The 8,045-nt window shown below is 38.7% G+C and overlaps 1 long non-coding RNA gene across 2 annotated transcripts in view; it reads right to left on the bottom strand.

The window, feature by feature from the left end:
* Positions 1-527: 527 nt before the first annotated feature.
* Positions 528-8,045, bottom strand: part of LOC136839352 (uncharacterized) — an 18,817-nt gene continuing 11,299 nt past the window's right edge. Inside the window, exons 2-4 of one of the 2 annotated variants that reach the window (XR_010853301.1) lie at positions 5,075-5,213; positions 4,568-4,700; positions 528-614 (exon numbers count right to left, since the gene is read on the bottom strand). This is a non-coding gene — a long non-coding RNA (uncharacterized lncRNA). The other variant, XR_010853302.1, reaches the window with a different exon arrangement.

Here is an 8,045-nt window from a genome sequence, read left to right as displayed (position 1 = left end):
TCTGGACGCCTCACATTTTAAAATTTCAATTTTTTTTTTTTTTTTTTTTTGTGTGGGGCTGCTGCCCGGTCCGGAAGGTCCCAGATACAAATTGAAATTATATGTGAATTTTCTTAGTTATGGCTGCTGCTAGTCTAATAAAGATAGTTATGGCCGCTGCTAGTCTAATTATGTCCTAAAATGGTTTCCATTTACCTTACAGTGAAAGGAACGATACAGAAACAATGTAAAATATTTTTTTTATTTTATAACCAGGAAATGTATTCCAAATAGTGGGATGTTTTAAAACTGCTTTCTTCGCAATCTTACTGTGGCAAATATAATACACCCAGTTGCCGGCTAGTTCTGTTTGTTATATATTTTTGGAGATAGTGGGAATTCCAGGGAGGCGTGATCACCCGCTGATACTCGAGTAGTACGGCACGTAGATTCTCCTCTGCGTCTGTCCGGAGATAGTGGGAATTCCAGGGAGGCGTGATCACCCGCTGATACTCGCAGTAGTAATTTTTTTTTTTAGATTCTCCTCTGCGTCTGTCCGGAGATAAGGAGTCGGCTTTCTTCCATACACTTTTTGAGTTTCACCTGAAGGTTCCTCATTGGTAGTAATTCAGCATCTGCAAAAAAATTACAGGGAGGCGTGATCACCCGCTGATACTCGAGTAGCACGGCACGTAGATTCTCCTCGGTGTCTGTCCGGAGATAAGGAGTCGGCTTTCTTCCATACACTTTTTGAGTTTCACCTGAAGGTTCCTCATTGCTAGTAATTCAGCATCTGCAAAAAAATTACAGGAGGCGTGATCACCCGCTGATACTCGAGTAGCACGGCACGTAGATTCTCCTCGGTGTCTGTCCGGAGATAAGGAGTCGGCTTTCTTCCATACACTTTTGAGTTTCACCTGAAGGTTCCTCATTGGTAGTAATTCAACATCTGCAAAAAAATTACAGACTCGAATGCTGGATAGTTAAATTCTCCATAAATCTTAATTATTTTTTGCCTCGCTTCAAGTTGTATGAACAAAATACAAGGACATGGAACGACAAAAATATCGGGAATATAAAATTTTTGGTCACTACCTAGTTACCGGGAGTGAGAAAGGATGGCAAATATAATTTACTAATAGCACTTTGTCAAGGCTCTAAATGCTTTTGCTGAACAGTAATTTAAGGGGCATATTTCTTAGAGGCTTTCCAAAAACCATTCATTCAGCAACATTTTGACATCGTGCCTGAAAGACAGTTTAACAAGGTTTATATCAAGACAAAACTACTAGAAAGAGACTGCTATATTGCTGTAGGGGATGTTGTATTTTATAATAAAGGTAACTAACTACACGTAGGCCTAGGATGAACTCTGCAGATAACTTTTTGAACTTACTCTGTAAATCAGATTAAATGGAACTTTAGGTACCACTAATCAAACTTGACTGAATCAGCAAAGAAGGGGCTTCGAAAATTTACATAGACCATGACAATGCTGTTGAGCATACGTCCTCAGTGAGTGATTTCCCTACTTATCAGTTTTAGCCCATTGCAATAATATAAGAGATTATGCCAGCTAACGAGTTAACGTATTATGCCAGCTAACGAGTTAACGTAATTTTGCCAGCTAACGAGTTAACGTATTATGCCAGCTAACGAGTTAACGTATTATGCCAGCTAACGAGTTAACGTATCTATACCTAACTCCATTTACCCATTACGGTAATATGTGATATAAGATTATTACATCTGAAGTAGAAGCCACTCACGAACCCATGAAAATGATGATCTATATAAATTTACTCTACATTATCGGTTATTTTAGACTTACTAAAACGATACAGAAAAAGCCGAGGACTTTATTTATTGCAACGCACCAAAATTTAGTCAATGAGATTTGAGTGGGAAAAAATAAAATTACTGATGAAGAAATTCATACAAAAACATCATGATTATCTCAACCTGCATTCGTCTACTTCATTAGACTTACGCTTTCCGTGATATGTTTGTGCAAGGAAGCTTTTACGAAACATTTCGAATGCTACGACCAAATACCCATTCTCGAGGAATGGGAATTAAATTATTGAGTTATATATTCTTCATTAACTGGACGTTACAACCGAAATAATCACACCACAATTAAGAACTCATCACTACGTTACCACACAGTCACTGCGTCTCAGCACACACAGGAAAACTACTGAGAGAGAGAGAGAGAGAGAGAGAGAGAGATACAACAAGCAGCAGACCATATAAGCTCACAAGGTAGGAGACAATCTGTAGACTGTTCATTATTAGGCCTACGCTACCATCTCATTTTTCACAATGCAGAATGTTAGTGCTTATAACTACGTAAAAGGGAATACAAGAACTATTCTACTGTATTTTCCTTTCATACTATAGTCAAGAGGCTTTCAATTGCAGCCACTATAAAGACCAGAGTATGAGGTATGGTTGTGTGTTTTAGGTCTAAATTTAACTGAACAGAATTTTTTTAAACTGGAAAGACAAGTTACTTGAAGGATAAACCTAAGCTTTAACGTGATTGATTAACTAGATTAACCACACTTGTCTGTTAAATCTTGGGTTACATCTTACTTAGGTTCATTCCTAAACACTACTGACTGCCGAGTTGTCTAAAACTCCCCGAATGCTAGTCCTATAGCACTTTCTGACACGCATTTCCAATTTCACTTCAACACTGTTCAGCATTGTATCGGGCAATTATACCACTTTCGTTTCGCACACACATCGTATTCAAATAAATTTTTAATACAAACTGCCACAAACATTCTTCAATAATCTATCCAACTCAACAACTCACCTAGCCTTTATCTCACTGAGAGCTCTTTCATCATTTTAGACTGATCAAGACTAAAGACTAATTTAGGGTGTAATAGCTAGTAAAGGAATGTGACAGATTCCTTGTTACTCTTTGTATTATCTCGTTATTATCTTTACTTCTGAGCAGTGCTTCTTAAACTAAAATTCTGATGAGTGTTTTGTAGACAAAGTACAGTATATCAGGTATGATCTTTTGAAGGTGACCAGATGAAATAATGAGATTTTAAATGACCACAATGTGTTTCTCGGCTAAAATATATAAGAACGAACCTATAGCGAGAGAAACTGAGCAAAGAGAGCCGTTAATTTCTAAAAGTAAAATGGAATGAGCAAGGCTCAAGAGAAGCATCCCCGTAGAGGGGTAGAGCCGTCAGTGCACCTCGTGCGGTGCTCTGTAGGCATTACTTAAGGTTCTTTACAGCGCGTCTTCGGCCCCTAGCTGCAACCTCTTTCACTGACTAAAGTAAAAACTTTGCAAATTAATTTATTTTTGTTCGAAAGGGAAAGACCAGACTATAACCACCACAATATAAGGAATTGAGTTAGTGTGAATGACACTGATCCAGAATAAGCAGCACCACAAGAACACTTTACTCTCCTGCAAAACTCACCAAGGGACAGCGTCAAAAGACATCCAAACAATGACTTCATTTCCTTCCACTATTCAAACGTCTTTCTTTCACGTTCAGATCCACACACCTACGAATTCCAAGATATAATGAATATATGACGTAAAACTCAATTCTTTTCCGACTGTACTTTACTATCATCTTAATTGGGACAGCTTTATCTTCCTTTCTTTAAATCATCAGCTGAAAACCCTTAGGACAGAGTCAACAGACTGTAATAAACCCAGAGGACTCCACAGAGGCAAGTTATAGAAGACGATGAATAAATCAGTATGAGGGAACAGAAAACAAACTGATAAACCTGAATTCAGATGTCGGCAGAAAGTAGCAATGAACCAACAATTCGCCATCAAGTTCTTTTTCTATTTCAGTTGCCTATTTTTGGATAACTTGTTAAAATACGAGTGTCATTATCTGAGCCAAGGCTAATATCATCATGGATGCACTAAAGCCACTATTTAGCCCTTAGAATTTGCACCAACTTCTTCCCTGATTTGAAATAGCTTACAACAATTGCTTGCATCAGATCAATTAGCATTTGATCAGCCTTTATGAGACCTTCTTGGCCTTCACTGTAACCAAGGCTTGATAGAAGACAAATAGTTTATATTATAGTTTTGGTCTAAAGTTTCAACACCTGCAATTCTTCTTGTCAATGGAACTATTCAAGTTACAAAAGCTTCTGTTACAAGGAATTCTTACTTGAAATTTGCATAGTTGTGAGTCAATGCGGAACTTTAATAATAAAGTAAGAAGCTTGTGCCCAAATGGAGATATGTCTTTTTAGTGTTTTTGAAAACCAAAACTACAAAAATAGCCGCTAGCTAAGAGCGTCAGTCACTACCTAAGTAAACACGAATTCTGTTGTTGTAAACTGATTTTTCAGGCAAATTATACTGCTATAAGGAATGATAGGCAATAAGAGTTTCTCTTTAAATGTAAATTAGTCCTATTATCAAGTCATTTCACCTGCACATACCATCACCATCGACTTTTGTGACAACTACAGAGATTAAAAGTTGAAAGGAAAGCTCAAAAGAAGTGCAATAATTCAATTATAAATATAAGCGTGTCTACAACAGGAATAAACCGATACAGATATCATGATCCCTTACTTGGATTAAACTATTTTGTTGGGCGCCAACATTCGTCCAAGGACGGAGATAGATATGCAGATATATTTTAAGATTGTCTTCCACAGGAGTGAAGGGATGTAGTAGTCTCGGTGGAGGATCGTTAACCTGAAAACTGAAAGAACTTCATGACATTCTTATAAGTACAGTTACAGGAAATTTTATTCTGAAGGGAAAGAAGAACTTTTGTTCAACCTATCAAGTATATAAAGGCATAATTCTCTCGCCTAGGTTCGTGCTTTTGTACGAAGGTAATTCCAGAAGCAATAATATGTCACATTCTCAGGACTCGATAAACATTTTGAAATAAATGATGAGTGTACCTCTTAAAATCCTAGTTTTAAAATAAGCATATTAATTCAAATTGTGTAAGTAATTCCTTGCAATTGTGCAATATGATTCCTCAAAGTAAGTGGCGCTTTCATCAGAATATGCTGGAACAGGTACCAGAAAGAGAATAGGCCTACAACTATCTTGCACACAACTTACCATGCTGGAAAAAAACCTCTTCCCGAAACTTCTTTTTACGTCCTTCACGCCACTCTAAGTTTCCTGGCTGTTATCTTATGACCAAAGGGAACATTATCTTTTGTCATCACCAAATCCCAGATTCTCAGGAAGGCCTTAACTGAAAGAGAAAGACAGTATCATACCCTTGCTTTCAACTCGATTCGTGGCAAGACCAGCGTTCTACAGACAATCATCTTACTATTCTTTTAAAATTTGGAATATCACGAGATGCTAAGGGGTCCACATCTGTTCTTTTCCACTTGGATTGCCAGTGCATCTTGAACATTTGACCAACTGTGGGATAATATTAAATCATTGTGACACTTTCTCCACTATAGCTGACTGAGCTCGTCATCCACCTCGTTTCCTGACACACCAACATGATCTGTTAATTAACCTCTTCTGGTGTTACTCTTACTAAAGGGTATCATTCCTATATGTGGCTAGCTATATGGCGGGCAGGATTATTATAACTTTCCAAGGCCACTCACCAGGCATCTTGCCTCCTGGTCATTAATTGTCGAATTGCAATAGAATAGAACAGAACATCGAATTTAGGCCAAAGCCCAAGCGCTGGACCTATTAGGTCATTCAGCGCTGAAACGGAAATTGACAATAAAAAGGTTTGAAAGGTGTAACAGGAGGAAAACCTCGCAGTTGCACTATGAAATAATTGGTAAGAGAGGGTGGAAAGTCAGATGGAAGAAAGAGAATATGAGCGGAGGTACATTAAAAGGAATGAAAGGGGCTGCAGCTAGGGCCCGAACGGACGCTGCATAGATCCTCAAGTAATGCCTATAGGGTACCGCATGAGGTACACTGGCGGCACTACCCTCCTACGGGGGTCGAATTGCAACGAATATGGGACCATTTCTAAAAAAGAAAAAAAATGTTTTTTGATAAACACTTCTGTCAGGATGAAGACTAATACAGTGATAAAGAAACATACCAGAAAGTATCTGATTTCACGTGTTAGTAATTTCCAATATTTGTACCACAGACTGTTACTGAAGTATGGGCCGACAAATTATATTGAACTGCCTACAAAAAAAGCAATTAACGCCTGTTATTTCAAGGCAAGAAAGCTAGGAACTAGACGGTCAATTGGTCACCTACAGTACATGAGGACCCAGTCCAGAATGAAGAAAGAAATCTTCCCCATAGTCAGCAAAACTGTTATCGGTGAAATGAGAGAGAGAGAGAGAGAGAGAGAGAGAGAGAGAGAGAGAGAGAGAGAGAGAGAGAGAGAGAGAGAGAGACTGTTATCGGTGAAATGAGAGAGAGAGAGAGAGAGACTTATCGGTGAAATGAGAGAAAGAGAGAGAGACTGTTATCGGTGAAATGAGAGAGAGAGAGAGAGAGAGAGAGAGAGAGAGAGACAGACTGAAGTACAATTAATACGAGTAATGACCATTGTGGCTTGCCAAGCATGAACTTTATCATATAACTTTATTTCAGATCTCTTTTTGAACAGATATCGCTTAGGCAGACTGCTGTGGTTTGCTTTAGGTTTCAACAACGCTTTATGCGAAAGCTGGACCGGACTATGTCTTCCCTTTAGAATTCTCTAATCAAAGCTGAGATAAAAAGCAAACTAACCCTGATTTTCGGCCACCTAAAGAAAATTAATCCATGAGGACCCTTCTTTAATTATATACAAAACAACAGGAATGATAGCTACTTATGGGCAAGTTTAAGTCAGGCGTTATGTATAATGAAAAAAAAAAGTGACTTACGATTCATGTGCAGGCAAACTTTCCTTGCCATGGCCACCGGACAAGACAGAGCAATGACTGGAGCTCTCTCTCTCTCTCTCTCTCTCTCAAATCTCTCTCTCTCTCTCTCTCTCTCTCTCTCTCTCTCTCTCTCTCTCTCTCTCTTTTGTTTAAGTATACTGGCTCCGATAGCTCAAAGAATAAGGAAGAATCAACTCAGGACATCAAATAATCAACAGTACACATTTATCACAAGTTTGACATCGTGCTGAAAGACAAAGCCTAACTTGTGAAAACGTTTTAGGTCACGGCCTTCAAATCTACGATGGCCATCATTATCGAGCATGTACACTCGCCAGAAATAAAAATCCAAAACTCACACATTTTCGATGCATGGCTTCATAAGCACTTTCCACCATTTGAAATTCAAAGGAAATGTCTGAAGTGACATAGAATGGAATGTAAAATTTAGGCCAAAGGCCAAGTGCTGGGACCTATGTGGTCATTCACCGCTGAAATGGAAGTTGAGAGTAAAGAAGAATTTCAAGGTGTTGCACAATGAAGGAATTGTTAGGAAAGGGTGGAAAGTAAGATGGAAGAAGGAGAATATGAACAGAGGGACACCGCAAAAACCTTAAGTATACCTGCAGTGCTCAGCGTGAGGTTCACTGACGGAGCTACCCCTCTACAAGGGGCTGAAGCTACGTGAAGTTGTTTAATTGAGAGAGAGATTCGACTTGAAAACAAAAGTTTCCCTGACTGGAGCAGTACAAGATAAAGACTTTGACACCAGCTTTATATACATCTCTAGAAAGGAGTTAAAAACCGAGGTAATCTTAAAAGTAAAACACTCAGCAACAGGTGGAACTGAACGTCTGCAAAAACAGGACGAAGAGTTCGCTTTGTGCCATTTGTTTCTGTTTCGCTTTTTGGAAGCCCTACTATTGGCCCTCATTTGGTCTAACATTAGGGTGCCATTTTCCTCTGAACCTCACACTGGAATCCCGCTCGCTAGATGAGCTTAGCTCAGCAATATCAGTAAAGGTGAATATACCAAGATGGAGTTACTAGCTCAACTCTTCCCTAACTGCTATTAGTTCATTTCAAAAGCATCTTATATGATTAAGTCTTGGAAACGAAAACCTTTAATACAGCTTGTAAAACGAAAATGCCTTTCTTCACTCACAGAGGATCTCTCTCTCTCTCTCTCTCTCTCTCTCTCTCTCTCTCTCTCT

Source organism: Macrobrachium rosenbergii, chromosome 6 (genome assembly GCF_040412425.1).
Source record: "Macrobrachium rosenbergii isolate ZJJX-2024 chromosome 6, ASM4041242v1, whole genome shotgun sequence".
NCBI classification, from domain to species: domain Eukaryota; kingdom Metazoa; phylum Arthropoda; class Malacostraca; order Decapoda; family Palaemonidae; genus Macrobrachium; species Macrobrachium rosenbergii.
Note: the sequence above shows the minus strand (reverse complement) of the source record. Positions and strands in the feature narration are given on the sequence as shown.